The sequence below is a fragment of the Stomoxys calcitrans genome, chromosome 4, assembly GCF_963082655.1.
Source record: "Stomoxys calcitrans chromosome 4, idStoCalc2.1, whole genome shotgun sequence".
Lineage (NCBI taxonomy): Eukaryota > Metazoa > Arthropoda > Insecta > Diptera > Muscidae > Stomoxys > Stomoxys calcitrans.
The window spans coordinates 130438112-130454897 of record NC_081555.1 but is presented as its reverse complement, the minus strand read 5'-3'; the positions used below and the strand labels follow the sequence as shown (position 1 = coordinate 130454897).

Sequence of the window (16786 nt, the reverse complement as noted above, 5' to 3'; positions counted from 1 at the left end):
ACCAAATGAATATCGCTGAATTCACATAGTGATGTACATTTATTGTAAATGGATAGAGAATAACTGTGATATCATAAAGACTTGGTTCTATTTTCTTAGAAAATAATAAAATTTAAAAAGGTTTTAATAAAAATTTATAAATACAAACAAGTGTTGTATTTTAAATCAGTAAATTTAAAACATATTTCTACTTGTAAAAAAAGGCATAAAAATCGGCCTGGCCGATTTTTGGATACTCACCACCTCAGATAAAGTGGTGGCAACACTGGTTTAATAACCTAACGCACGTTTTGTGTTTTGTTTCACTGTCAAACATCTTCAGTTTGGTCTATAATTGAACCATAAATCAATCGTCTTACAAATGAACAACGCTTGCAAATTATTGAATTATATTATTCATGCGTTAAATTATTCGTTTTGCGTTAAAAAAAGTTCATCGCGCGCTTGTTCCATTTTAACGATGAAACCCATTTTTGGCTTTAAAGTTACGTTAATAAGCAGAATTGTCGATTTTAAAGTGAAGATCAGCCAGAAGCATTGCACGAGCTTCCAATGCATCCAGTAAAAGTCACAGTTTAATGCGGTTTATGGGCTGGTGGCATCATTGGACCGTACTTCTTAAAAGATAATGCGAATTGTAACGTAACTGTGAATGGTGAGCGCTACTGGGAGATGATATTCAACCTTTTTCGCCAAAATGCGAGAGCTTGACTTGCATGACATGTGATTTCAACAAGACGGTGCCACATGCCACACAGAACGCGTAACAATGGACTTATTTAGAGGCGAGTTCGGTGAACATTTTATTTCACGTTCGGGACAGATCAATTGGTCACCTAGACCGTGCGATTTAACGCCTTTAGACTATTTTTTGTGGGGCTATGTTAAAGCTCATGTCTATACAGACATGTCCGCTTTAATTGACGCATTGGAAGACAACATTAAAGCATTTATTCTTGAGATACCGGCCGAAAAGTTGGAAAGAGTATGCCAAAATCTGACTAAGCGGATGGACCATTTGAGAGCTCAGTCACGGTAAAAATTTGCACAAAATAATCTTCAAACATTAAATTATATGGACCTTACTATCGATTCATATAAAGATTTGATTGATTTTTCTGAATTTTATGCGTTTTTTTTTTTTGAAAAACTTAGCCTCTTAAAAAATCACCCTTTATATTAACCACATTTGAACAAAATCCGATAAAAATGCCCCATTTATGAACCCGTAGCAGCTATATCAAAATATATTCTGATCTATGTCAAGTCAAGGATCTAATGCAGGTAACTGTTCCGAAAATCAGCGAAATAGGGTAATAAATGGGTTTAAACGGGATTCAAGGTTGTAAATCGGAAGATCGGCAGTTATATCGAAATATGATCCGATCACCACCATATTCGAGAAGTTGGGAAAGGGATGTTATATAAATGGGTAGCAAATATGACATTTTTGGGTGAAAGGGACCTTAAATCGCGAGATCGGTGGTTATAGCAGCTATACCCAAATATTTTCCTATCTGAACCATACTCAGCAAGGATGCGAAGGGATTAACACAGGTCACATTACCAAATTTAAACGAAATGGGGGAATAAATATGCATTTTTAAGGGTCCAGGAACTTGAATCGGGGATCGGTACATAAGGCAGCTTTCTTCTTCTATCTGAACCATACTCAGCAAGGATGCGAAGGGATTAACACAGGTCACATTACCAAATTTAAACGAAATGGGGCAATAAATATGCCTTTTTAAGGGACCAGGAATTTGCATCGGGGATCGGTATATAAGGCAGCTATCTTCTTCTATCTGAACCATACTCAGCAAGGATGCGAAGGGACTAACAGGTACAGGAACTTGAATCGGGGATCGGTATATAAAAATAAAGTTTTTTCGCTTTGTTTGTTTGTTTGTCTGTTCAGTATAGATTAAAAAACGGCTGAACGGATTTTCGAAATTTTTGAAATTTTCACAGATGGTAGAGTTTGAGCTTCCGGTGAAAATAGGGTACTACATTTTTTTTTAAACCGAAGGGGGGGCGGACCCTCCCCCTTGCGACAATTTTAAAAACGCCAAATCTCGTAGATGGGTGCACCGATATAAGCGAAATTTTGTACGCCTCCTCATGGTACCCCAAAAATATGAAATTGGTATAAAATTTTGGGGTCAACTAACCGGGGGGACGCCCCATCTCAAAAACCCACCCAAACGGACATATTTACCGACTGGGACAATATGGGTATCAAAATAATGGTATTTAATAGTGGAGTACGAACTGGGCATAAAAATGTCACCCTTACTGTCGGTGGGTCCCCCACCACCCAACAGGATACTTTTACTGGTTTGTGCAATATGGGTATCAAACGAAAGGTATTTTAAAGTAGAGTACAAATCTGACATAAAAATTTATTGCTTGGTGTCTGAGGGGCAATACACATTTGGAATCACAAAATGAGGGGCAACACACAATTCGAATCTGATATACACATTTGGGACAGAGTCGGGGACCGCCCCACCCACCTAATACGCTTCAATAAGAAGTGTAGTTCGATCGGAATAATATGGGAATTAAACAAAAGGGGTGTGACAGTAGAGTTCGAATCTAATGTTGATATAAGACTTCAAGTATCTGCGTCACATCCTGTCGTTCACTCAAATAAATTATTTTTGGGTCTTAGCGTCGAGAGACCGACCCTCACCTCCCAATGAAAGGAACACTATACCGTCATGTAGGACGTGTCAGAGGGCAATCCCCCTTCTCCATCCTACCCAAAAAAAAAAGAATTAAAAATAATACAAGAGAGGCGATCAGGACAGATAGGATAGGAGATAGGACAGCAAAAAAAGGTTTTTGGTAGTAGAGTACACTCTTTACCATCTAATTGGAATAAACACAGAAAGACCCTAGCATTTTCTCGACACCGTTGGATTTGTGAGGAAAATCGCTTTCCGTGGTGGTGCTGGGTGGAGCAATAATGTAAAGTTTTCCGCAAAAAACATCTTAAAAACCAATTTTTTGGGGCGTAAAAATTCAAGGTCGTTTTCAAGACCAAAAACGCTGTAACTCCTTCATTTTTTCGAATTTTAAAAATTTTCTAGCATTCCGCAGTTCGAAATTCGAAGAAGATTCGTACAATAAACAGAATTACTTAAAAATTCAAATTTTATTTTTTTTTGCATTTTTTTAGCAAAGGCTAACCCCTTATGAAAATTTGAAATTTTTGATGCGAAAAAATTTGTCGAGATGAGTATACAGTATTAAAGATTATGGCACAAAAAATCGGACTAGTGCAACTCTTATGGTTTTTCTTCAAAAAAACAAGCTCAAAATCGCATAATTAATATCCGAAAAATAAAAAAAAATCAAGGTGAGTTTGAAATTGCAGTAACATCTTTTGTTTTGCGAATTAAAAAAATCTGAGGACACTGTTGGATTCACAAAGAAAATCTCTATGCTGCTGGACGAAGCAATACTCTTTTCTGTTTTCTTGAAAACTTTAGAGTATTGCTTCAAAATCGCACAATTCATATCCAAACCAGCAAATATGTTCAAACTGTAATAAATACGCCTAACAAATGGCACCATTATTGCAAATTAGCCAAAATCTGACGAACATGTATATAGGAGCTAAATCTGAACCGACTTTGACCAAGCTTAGATATTGTGGTAGGCATCGATTTGGATATTGTGGTAGGCATCGAGTTGTGCACAATTTTGCCAATTTTGCAATGACCCTAATGCGCTTGCAATGACCCTAGAAGTGAAAATCGGGCGAAATACATATATGGCAGCTATATATAAGTCTGGACCGATTTCTATGAAATTCACCAGTAATATTAAAAGACATAAAAAATCCTTCCTGCCAAATTTTGAGAGAATCCGCTCTGATGCGGCTTCTTTAGCTCTCTAATATCTTTTTAGGGTGGGGACACCTCGCTCTACATATAGATATCGAATTCGTGGCACTGTAGCCTTTGTCCGCCTATGACGCTGAACGCTTTCGTTCGAATATTGGAGAGAACATCGGACACAATTTAAAGCGGTAGTACCATGCCATGCATGGTCATGTAAAAAATGCTCCCAAAAGAGGTGTCGCACTGCGGCACGCCGTTCGGACACGGCTATAAAAAAAGTCCCTTATCATTAATAAACTCAACTTGAATCGGAAATCACTCATTAAAGTGTGAGAAGTTAGCCCCTGCTATACTTTCAAAAAGATTTCATATGAGCCCCATAATGGCATGATCGGTAAATAAGTTATGTTAGAGGATGGGGTGGACCCCAGGGTCTTTGTTCCGAAAATGAATATCAATTTCCCGAAAATCAATCAACTTCCACGCCAAATAACTTTTATGTAGTTGGGAGCTACTATGGTGTGGGGCGGCTCCCCAAACACGTGGCTCTAAATTGTCGTAATTGGTCTTTGTATCGATTTGAAGGGTTTTGGGCTTCACCCGACTGTGAGAGTGCAAAAAAATTTCGAACGAATCACACTATCAATCTCCGAGATCTGGTATTTTTGAAAATTAGGGTAATGAGAAGTGCTGTTTAGGGGAGACATTTCGACTCAAATATGAATATCAAATTCGTGCTTCACTTGCAAATCCCTTCAATTTGAGTCCCATATTGCCATAATGGGTCAATTAACCTATACGACGTATTTTTGGGAGAAAAAGCGCCACGTAGACTTGAACTCAAATTTTAATGTCATATTCGGAATCTACTCTGAAATATCTTTCATTTGAATCCCATATAGCCATGATTGGCTGATATGGCCATTTGGGGGTATTTGGGGGTATTTGGGGGTGGACCGACTGCCATTACTTTGATCTAATTTTTTATGCCATATTCGTAATCTACTGCCGAATACTTTTGGTTTGAATCCCATATTAATAGGAACGTCGAATATATCTGTTTAGATGAGTTTTGGGTTCGGGGCGGCCCGCTGGATACTTGGACAATACCTATCATTTGATACTCATATTGTGCCTATATGTCCACTTTTGGTTTTGGGTGGCGTTTTTGGGTTAAGGGGGAGGGTCCGCCATCATCCGATATCTAAAAATTATATAACCTATGTTTCCATCCACAAAAACCTACACAATCTGTGAAATTTTTACGAAACTCGTTTCAGCAGCTTTTGATTCTACGAAACAAACAATCAAACAGAGTCTCATATAGTCATGATGGGTCATATGCCCATTTTGGGCGTTTATGGGGGGTGGGGTGACCCCCTACACTTCGATCTGATTTTGTATGCCAGAATCGTAATCTATTGATATGGACGTTTAATATGTCTGCTTTAAGAAGTTTTGGAGTTAGGGCGACTTCCTGGTACCATATTCGTATTCTACTCTTCTATACCTTTCATTTGATATCCATATTGTCCTTATCGGCCCCCTTTGATTTTGGGTGGATTTTAGCGGTTACGGGGGTGGGGTCCGCCCCTTCCGATTTGAACAATTTGTAAAGCCTATTCCTTCTTCCTGACTATATTCGTAATCTACTCCCGAATACCTTTAATTTGAGTGTCATATTGTCATGCTCGTCCAATAATCTTAGTTTAGGGTGTTTTGGGGCTTAGGCGGCCCCTAGTTACTTGGACCCACATTTTAATATGAAATTCGTACTCTGCTCCTGAATACCTTTCATTTGAGTCCCATATTGTCCTGATCGGTACACTTTTATTTTTGAATAGTACTTTTGGAGTAAGGGGGAGGGTCCGCCCCCCCTCCGATGTAAAAAATTATATAGCCTATGTTTCCTTCCAGAATTTCAGAATTTCAAGGTAACCGGTTCAGCCGTTTTTGAGTCTATACGGAACTAACAAACAAACACAAATTTATTTGTATATACAAGATTAGCTGGACAGGGCACGCTACGCTGCGCCTTCTCTCACTCTCTTATTTTATCTGAGCCCTATACCGGCACAGTCAGGAAAAAGTCCTGTTTGGGGGTGCTGGTACGGTCATTCAGATATCTCGCCCCAATATGGATATCATATCGGTGCTCTGCTCCAAAATTTGTTTCATTTGAGCCTTATATTGCTACGGTCGGTATATATGTACGGTATGGCGGTGAGGTGGACCCCCATGTACCACATTCGTGTTCTGGTCTCAAATATCTTTCATTAGAGCCTAATATTGTCACTATTGGTTTAAATTTCCATTTGGCGGGCTTAGGACGTGGGACGGACGCCTTTTTGTTTTTGAGTAACATAAACAAACAAAATTTCGCTTAAATCTCCTCACCCATCTCCGAGATTAAGCGTCTTTGAAAATAGGGTAAGGGGAGAGTCCGCCCATTAAAGTTTGGGTTTTAGATCTACTTCATTCTCTTGGTTTTGGTGGTGGATTGGAGTACCTCAACCCTTTGCCTCGAAAGCTACATATTGCTATAGTCGGTATATATATGTGGTTTAGGTGGGGTTTAGGTGAGGCGTCCCTGAAACACTTGGCCATAAAACAGATATCAGATTTGAGCCCCTATTTGACATAATCCACAAAGATATCCAGTTTGATGGGTGTGAAGGGTGTGGTTGGCACCCACGCACTGAGCCCTGAAAAAATATCAACATCATGCTCTACTCTCAAATTTGTTTTATTTTAGCCCCAATTGCCATTGGTTTAGGGGGAGTTTATGGAGAAGACGACCTTCAAACGCTTGGCCTCAAAATTGGATATCAAATTCATTTTTTCAAATAATTATTATTTATTGCCAAAGCAGGCAAACATTGTCGGTTTGAAGAGAGTTTTGGGGGCGGACCCTAAAATAATATCAGCATAGTGCTAGAACACGGTTTTGTCAAGGATTTTGAAGGTGGCAGGGCTACGGATCTCGGGCAGGGCTACGGAAGATATTCAGGGCTACGAATCTCGTTCAGATCCACACTAATTCATTTTTTTTATATTGGTTATCTAAAGTCAAAATCATTTCAAAGCTACCACTAGGGATACCGCATTTTTAACAGATGCGCAGGTCCTCCTGTGTCTATCTAGATTTGAGGTTAAAAAGTGTACTCTAATACCAAAGACATTTTATTATTATAATCTTGTTCTATCCCGACCAGCCTTCATAAATTATTTTTTATTTCTTTTTCTCGGGTAGAAATGGGGGAGGGGGATTGCTCTCTGACACCTCTTATCCTTTGAGTACAATATATTCTCGGTCGTCCGACACTTTAGTGTTGTTTTTATTGGGCGGATAGGGTCAGTTCCCCCAACGCTAGGATTCAAAAGACAATTCATTTCAGTCTTTTATTGTCGAAATCTACATTTCTCGCTAAACGGCAGGATGTGATCCAGATACTTGAATCCTTATATCAACATTGGATTCGAACTCTCATTTCAAAGACCTTTCGTTTAATTCCCATATTATCCCGATCGAATGACATGTCTTTTTGAAGCATACAATGTGAGTGGGCCAGTCCCAGACTGTGTCCCAAATGTGTATATCAGATTAGTAGTCAATTCTTAAAGACCTTTCTTTTTATACCCATTTTGAGACATTTGCCAATCATGCCCGTTTTTAGGATTGGAAAGGCCCCGTAGATACCTTGGTCCAAATTGTTATAACATATGTGTACTCAACTTCCAAACACCATACATTTGATACTCATATTGTCCCAATGGATTAATATATCCTGTTGAGATGATTTTGGAGGTTGGGACGAGCCTCAGACACCAAGGAATAAAACTGTATACAAACTTTTTACACTACTTTTAAATACCTTTGATACACACATTGCCCAAAGCGGTAAAAGTGTCCTGATGGGTGGTGTTTTTGAGGGGTGGGGAACCCCCCCGACAGTTAATGTGACACTTTTATGCCAAGTTCGTACTCTACTCTTAAATACCTTTCATTTGATACCCATATTGCCCGAAGGAGTAAAAGTGTCCTGTTGGGTAGTGTTTTTGGGGGTGGGAGATCTTCCCGACACTTAAGGTAAAATTTTTATACCAAGTTTGTACTCTACTCTTAAATACCTCTCATTTGATACCCATATTGCCCAAAGCGGCAAAAGTGTCCAGTTTAGTGGTGTTTATGGGGCTGGGAGATCTTTCCGACACATTTGAGATTTTTATACCAAGTTCGTATTCTACTCTTAAATACATTTCATTTGATACTCATATTGTACCCGTCGGTAAACATGTCCGTTCGTTAAATACCTTTGATACCCATATTGCCCAAAACGGTAAAAGTGTCCTGTTGAGGGGTGTTTTTGGGGGTGGGAGATCTCCCCGACACTGAGGGTGAAAATTTTATGCCAAGTACGTACTCTACTCTTAAATACCTCTCATTTGATACCCATATTGCCCAAAGCGGTAAAAGTGTCCTGTTGAGTGGTGTTTTTGGGAGTGGGAGATCTTCCCGATACTTAAGGTGACATTTTTATACCAAGTTCGTACTCTACTCATAAATACCTTTCATTTGATACCCATATTGCCCAAAGCGGTAAAAGTGTCCAGTTTAGTGGTGTTTATGGGGCTGGGAGATCTTTCCGACACATTTGAGATTTTTATACCAAGTTCGTACTCTATTCTTAAATACATTTCATTTGATACCCATATTGTACCCGTCGGTAAACATGTCCTTTCGTTAAATACCTTTGATACCCATATTGCCCAAAGGAGTAAAAGTGTCCTGTTGGGTGGTTTTTTTGGGGGTGGGAGATCTTCCCGACTCTGAGGGTGAAAATTTTATGCCAATTACGTACTCTACTCTAAAATACCTCTCATTTGATACCCTTATTGCCCAAAGCGCCTAAAGTGTCCTGTTGGGTGGAGTTTTTGGGGGTGGGAGATCTTCACGACGCTTAAGGTGACATTTTTATACCAAGTTCGTACTCTACTCTTAAATACCTTTCATTTGATGCCCATATTGTCCCAGTCGGTAAACATGTCCGTTCGGGTAGGTTTGAGATGGGGCGTCTCCCCATGTTAGTTGACCCCAAAATTGCAAAATTTCGCTTAAATCGGAGCACCCTTCTCCGAGATCTGGCGTTTTTGAATATTAGGGTAAGGAGGAGGGTCCGCCCCCCCCCCCTTCGGATTTAAAAAATTAAGTACCCACTTTCACCGGGGGTCAAGCTCTACAATCTGTGAAAGTGTAATGAAAATCGGTTGAGCCGTTTTTGAGTCTATACGGAAAGAAACGAACAAACAAAGAAACAAACAAAGCGCAACAACTTCAATTTTATATAATAGATGACCACTACAAAAATAAACTTTTACAGTCTCCATTCTTGGCTTTAGGAAGAATAGTCAAAACACCTTATGTATAATGCTAACTATACTACCTCAACTACAGCCACCAAAAAGTTTAGGGGTCACATGTATGTACATATGCTTTCACATGTTGCGGTTTTAGAATATTTGCTTGCTTTGTATTTCATCCCGCATACTACAAAACAAAAAAATCCTTGCAACAACAAACGTTTATTATTCTAGGATATGAAAATATAGCCGATAAAGTTTGTTTCGAACTATAACCGCATGGCTCCCAAAAGTTGCAAATGAACAACGGAGCTCACCTACTAGGGCAAAGTTAAACATTTGTATAAAAGTTTTTAATGGAAGTAAACAACTCGAATAAAGATAACTTTAGATGGTTATGTAGGCAAAAAAAAACTAAAAATAAATGAATGTCAGTATATACTAAATTTGAATTTGAATGAAATTCGTAACATGTTTGAGAGCCCCAACAATTAATATCAACTGATATTTGTTTTGGTTTTAATACATTTTTATACCCTACACCACCACTGCACTGTGCTATAGGGTGTTATAACTTTGTGCATTTGTTTGCAACGCTAAAAAGGAGGAAAGCTAGACCCATTGATAAATATACCGATTGGTGTAGAATCACCTACTGATTCGATTTAGATTTTGTCCGTCTGTCCATGTATTTTTGTCATCAAGGTACAGGTTGCATTTGTAGTCCGATTGCCATAAAATTTTGCACAAGTCACACTTGCACAAGAACAAACGCTGTTGGTTTTGAACAAAATAGGTCCAGATTTAGATAAAGCTCCCTTATCTTCTTCTTCTATAAAAAAATGAAATTGTGGCGCTTTGTTTGTTTGTTTGTCTGTTCCGTATAGACTCAAAAACGACTTACCGATTTTCATGAAATTTTCACAGATGGTAAAGTTTGAACCCATGGTGAAAAAAGCCTCCCCCTTGATATCCGAAGGGGGAGGCGGACCCTCCCCCTTACCACTATTTCCAAAAACGCCAAATTTTGGAGATGGGTGCACCGATTTAAGGCAAATATTTTATGCCACCTTATAGTACCCATGAAACATGAAATTGGTATAAAATTTTGGGTTCAAATAACCTGGGGGACGCCCCATCCCAAAACCCACCCGAACGGACATGTTTACCGATTGGGACAATATGGGTATCAAATAAAAGGCATTTTAGAGTAGAGTACGAACTTGGCACACAAAATTCGCCCCAAAATGTTCGGGGTGGTCCCACGCCCCCAAAAAACTCACCAACAGGACTCTTTCATCCCTTTGGGCAATATGGGTATCAAATGAAAGGTATTTAAAAGTAGAGTACGAATCTGACATTAAAATGAAGTCCGTGGCGTCAGAGGGCATATTTTCCGATTGGGACCATACGGAATCAAATGCAAGCTCTTTAAAAGTAGAGTAAAAATCTGATATAAAAATTTATTTCTTGGCCCTCCTCACTACCCAAAACCACCCTGGGCATATTTACCAACTGGGACAATATGGATATGAAATGAAATGTATTTAAAAGTAGAGTAAGAATCTGATATAAAAATGTATTCCTTGATGTCCGAGACGGATTTACCAATTGGGACAATATGGATATCAAATGAAAGCTATTTTAAAGTAGAATAAGAATCTGATATAAAAATTTATTCCTTTATGTCTGAGACGGATCCCCACGCCTCAAAACCACCCAGCAGAGCATATTTATCAATTGGAACAATATGGATATCAATGGAACAATATGGATATCAGGTATTTAAAAGTAGAGTAAGAACCTCGTTTAAAAATGTATACCTTGGTGTCTGAGGTGTCTCCTCGCCCTCCAAAACCCCTCAACAGGACATATCTACCGATTGGGACAATATAAGTATTAAATGAAAGGTATTTGGAAGTTGAGTACACATCTGTTATAAGAATTTGGTCCAAAGTGTTCACGGGGCCTCCCCAAACTTAAAAACCACCAAAACGGGAAAGAATGTCTAACGTTACAAAATGGGTATAAAATGAAAGTTCTTTGGGAGTTGACTACGTAACTAATATACACATTTGGCAGAGTCTGGGACCGGCTTACCCACTAAATACCCTTTAATAGGACGTGTAGTTCAATCGGGATAGTAAAGGAATTAAAGGAAAGGTCTGCGACAGTCGAGTTCTAATCTAATGTTGATATAAAGAAACAAGTATCTTGGTCACGTCCTGCTATTTAGCAGGACATGTAGATAGGGCCAATAAGGACTCTCACGTCCTGCTATTTAGCAGGACATGTAGATCCGGCCAATAAGGACTCAAATACATGGTCTTTTAGGTTTTAGCGTTGGGGGGACAGAACCTCTCCTCCCAATAAAAACAACACCCATTTATTATGTAGGACAACTGAGAACACATTGTACACAAATCAAAGGACGTGTAAGAGGGCAATCCCACTCCCCCCAACATACCCAAAACAAAAAGGAGTTAAAAAAAATTTATGAAAGCCATTCAGTGTAGAATAGGACAGCAATAAAAGGTCTTTGGTACTAGAGTACACTTTTTACCCTCAAATCAGGATAGACAGTACCTATGGATCTTTAAGCATGTGTTATCTCAAGTCGTAACTTTGAAACATGATTTTGAAAGTAAATAACCAATGCAAAAAAAAACCGTAAAGAAAGGCAAAAGTCAGACTGTACCGACTGTATAATACCCTACACCTTCCCTATAAGTACAAAGTATGAACTATATTTTATTCTGAACAAATTTTGATAGACTCAGCAGATATTTTCAGATGGGTTATTCAACAATCCGTATCAAATTTCGAGCAAATATGTTTAAACTGTAATAACTATTGGGTTGCCCAAAAAGTAATTGCGGATTTTTCATATAGTCGGCGTTGACAATTTTTTCAAAGCTTGTGACTCTGTAATTGCATTCTTTCTTCTGTCAGTTATCAGCTGCTACTTTTAGCTTGCTTTAGAAAAAAAGTGCAAAAAGTATATTTGATTAAAGTTCATACTAAGTTTTATTAAAAATGCATTTACTTTCTTTTAAAAAATCCGCAATTACTTTTTGGGCAACCAATTTAATTGACAAATGACAACATGACAATGACAATTGCAAATTAACCAAAATCTGACGAACATACTTAGGGGCTTTATCTAAATCTGAACAGATTTCGACCAAACTCAGATATTGTGGTAGTCGTCGAGGAAAGCGTTGTGCAAAATTTCGGCACGATTGGTCAATAAATGCGCTTGCAGCGGCTTTAGAAGTGAAAATCGGGCGATATACATATGTGGTAAATGCAAATTTTGTCCATGAACATTCCACTAAGGAACAGGGGCAAACTTCTCACATATCAATGAGTGCAGTCCGATTCAAGTTTAAGCTCAATGATAAGGGACCTCCTTTTTAGAGCCGAGTCCGAACGGCGTGCCGCAGTGCGACACCTCTTTGGAGAGAAGATTTACATGGCATAGTACCTCACAAATGTTGCCACCATTAGGAGGGGAAAACCACCGCTGAAAATTTTTTCTGATGATCTCGCCAGGATTCGAACCCAGGCGTTCAGCGTCATAAGCGGACATGCTTACCTCTGCGCTACGGTGGCCTTAACATACATATGTGGTAGCTATATGTAAATTTGAACCGATTTCTATGAAATTCACCGGTAGTGTCAAGAGTCGAGAGAAAATCATTCCTTCAAAATTTCAAGAGAATCGGGTAACAAATGTGCACTTTATTGCAATATTTCTCAAAATCGGAAGAATATATATATGGGAGCTATATTTTAGCCTGAACCGATTTCGACCAAACTTCTCTGATATTGTGGTGGTCGTCGAGGAAAGCGTTGTACACAATTTTGCCAAGATTGATCAATTAATACGCTTGCTGTGGCTCTAAAAGTGAAAATCGGGCGATGTACATATATGACACCTATATCCAAATCTGAACCGATTTCTATAAAATTCAGCGGTAGTGTCAATAGTCAAGAGAAAATCCTTTCTGCCAAATTTTGATAGAATCGGTTAATAAATGACCTCATCATTGCAATATTAGTCTATATCGGAGCTATATCCAAATCTGTTCCGATTTCTAAAGGTTTCGTTTCTCGGCCGAAAAACGAGCCTGTACCATATTTGAAGACGATTGGACTAAAATTGCCATCTGTTCTTTGTAAGCAAATTAGCATGGACAGACAGACAGGCGGATATAGCTAAATCGAATCAAAAAGTGACTCTAAGTCGATCGGTATACTTATCAATGAATCTATCTCTCTTCCTTCTGAATGTTGCAAACAATTGCACTAAGTTATAATACCCTGTACCACAGTGGTGATGTAGAGTATTGTTAAATAGCCTGGATCTGAACGAGATCGTATTCCTGTCTTGATCACCAACTTAAAAATGTTTGAAGAAAAATCCATTTTCAAAAACCATTTTTGGTGTAGCGAAGCGCACCGGGCCCGCAAGTACATACAATATATATTTCATCCGATATGACCATTTAAGGCTGTAGAAGCTAAAATTTTAGTCCAATCTTCAAAAACTTTAACGTGAGGAGTTTTATTTGACGTTCAAGTATGTGTGCAAGATTTAATCAGAATCGGTTTAGATTTAGATAAAGATATAGCTTCCATGTATATCTTTCATCTTTCATCTTTCCTTTTAAAGCTGTAAAAGCCACAATTTTCGTGGGAACTTCACAAAACATAGCGAGAGGTATTTTATTTGACGTCCAAGTCGGCTCCGCTCTACTTCTGTCTTACTGGCTTAAAGCAATCAGGTTGGTGCAATGGTAGGAACGGGAAGGAATTTCCTTCTCCAGTTCCTGTCATATCACAATTGACAAAAATGTTTGAGTCTGATTGTAGATTGCCACTAAAAGCAATGAAAATCCAAGAACAAGGCATTTGAATTTATTGGGTTTAAAATGTATAACCTTTCACAATGACTACAACCCATTTAGAGAAAGTCAAGTTATTTTATTGCCAGTTCCTTACATGAAATGGGATTTTTACGGCACACCCAATTCTCAAATGCTTGATTAATCAAAAATAACACTTCAATGTTATAGAGAATTAAATGTTCAATTTCTATGGATGATGTGCTTGGCATAATGATTGACAGATTCTTTTGTATGCTTTTCATAACGAAATATCGAACTGTAAAACAAGAACAATAAAATTCATTTAGCATGGTTTTCTCAACTCTTCTTTGTTTGATTAAATAATAGGACCATAAAAACCTGTTCAATTCTTCTTCACACTTTCTGTGCGTGTAAGTAGTCGTGTCTTTCATTCTTATCGATTTCATGACAGGAAACCCCTTCCCACTCTCCACATGATTTATGGCTCAATTTATGTTTGGCAAAATTTGATGTAATTTAAGCCTACATTTGTTTTGATATCTTGTTAAATACGATTAGAGTTGTCACAAAACATTTCCGCAAAAACATGACACTGAATAATTCAATATTAATGTGTGTCTTTGAGGGATTTCAACTGTGGAATATTACAAGTAATAAATCATTTTTGTTTCAAATAAAAATCCCTTTCCTACTCCAAATCGTACGCATCATTATGGTAATTTTAGATTAAACATGAATACATGTGGCATACAGCATAAATATTAAATCAAGCTATTCTTTTAAAGACATAATGCTTATTAAAGAAACTACAAGCATTTTTAAGTAAAAAAAAAATAGATTTTTAATTTTGGTGCCTTTTGCAAAAAATATCTATCTTTTTCAATTTCAAGCACATTTTAAGAAGTTACAAGCATTTTAAGTTTGAAGAACTAAAAACAGGCTAAGTTTGGCCGGACCAAATCCTAACACCGTCTTATACTTTAACTGTAATTGGCTATGATGGAACATTTTTATACCCCCCACTGTACACAGAAAGAAAAATGCTCACATTGTTTATGATTTTGTCACAACATTTATGAAAAAATGTTTGATTTCATTCCAATGAAACTTTTAATATCATTTATGAAGAATGCTAAATTTATGAAACATGCTTCATAAAACTCAAATATGTAGGACCAATGAAACATGGCATAACATTTATGAAAATCAAATATAAAATTAATGAAAAGTTTATATACAGTGTACAGTGTTGCCAAATCGAAAAATCTTGGAAGAAATACCTGAACTTTTGAATTGTTGTGCTAACTTGATAGAGATATGTACACGAAACTGAACATAGTCAATGTTGAGGTGTTCTCCAATAAGTTCGCAAAATTTCTAAATCCAACAACTCATAAACCATTATATTGGGTATCCCAAAAAGTTATTGCGGATTTTTTAAAAGAAAGTAAATGCATTTTTAATAAAACTTAGAATGAACTTTAATCATATATACTTTTTTTGCACTTTTTTCTAAAGCAAGCTAGAAGTAAAAGCTGATAACTGACAGAAGAAAGAATGCAACTACAGAGTCACAAGCTGTGAAAAAATTTGTCAACGTCGACTATATGAAAAATCCGCAATTACTTTTTGGGCAACCCAATAGATATTCCAGAAATGTCAACAAAATGTTTGTAAAGGTTTGACGAGCTCTAGCTTCTAACAAACTAAACCGATCGGCCAATAAATGACTGTTTGTCAAGCAATTCAATTCAATTTTACATGCTCGAGGTGACCAACTTTGAAGCGCCATGGATCAGGCTCTGGACCCACTAGGGTCCTCAAATTCGCATACTTATGGAAAAAAAACCTAAACGTTGACAATGTTGAGTTTGATTAGTTTTGGCAACACTGAGCGTCGTTCCCCCCGGCACATGGACGCAAATAATATTAAATATTTATTGTAGAGCTAGTGCATATCTCCAGATCCAGATGGTGAAGATCGGATATCAATAAAAGGGGTGACCTACTTATCGAAAATATTATAATGTGCAATCTGGCGATTTGTAACAAAAGGAATAAACCGAACTTTATTACCAGGAACAGACAATAGATATCAGATATTACCTTCGTATCGGTAGATATAAGTGGAAGAATATGCGACTGGAAAGTATTGGATAACCACAACTTCTCCGATCATCGTTATATTAGTTTCAGCTTTGGAGAAAATACTACCGAAGGGTAGTACAGAAGAAAGACAGACTGGGATTTGTGAACATTCTAAAATGATTTGGCCTAATCTAGATTTGAAAAGGTCTACCGCTTTGCTGTCACTGGCGAGAAAAGATGTATCAATCATTGTGTCCGTCATGACAACTCACTGCCTGGTCCGAAAATATGCCCAGACATTGAAGGTTGGAAGTAACGACTTTTGCAGAAGCTGTATAGACGTCGAGGAAGAGGAGACTATAGATCATCTGCTGCTTGTGTGTCCCGCGCTGGCAGTCAGACGGTTGCCAAACAATTCATCCTAAATATAATGAACTGATTTGTAGTGTCCTACTTTTCATCGATGGAAAGCTAAGGAAGAGAGTAATTCCCTCGTATGATCCGATTTTTTGTACCTGTACCTCCATAAAATTTGACCCCACTTTTGACTAAACTAGGGGCCCGAATTTGGGATATTTCCGAAAAATTTTAATGCAGAAAAGTGGCTCTCAA

At 37.9% G+C, this 16786-nt stretch overlaps 1 long non-coding RNA gene across 1 annotated transcript in view; it reads right to left on the bottom strand.

The window, feature by feature from the left end:
• Window positions 1–16786, bottom strand: part of LOC131996669 (uncharacterized) — a 154047-nt gene that overhangs the window by 108726 nt on the left and 28535 nt on the right. The window lies entirely within an intron of this gene.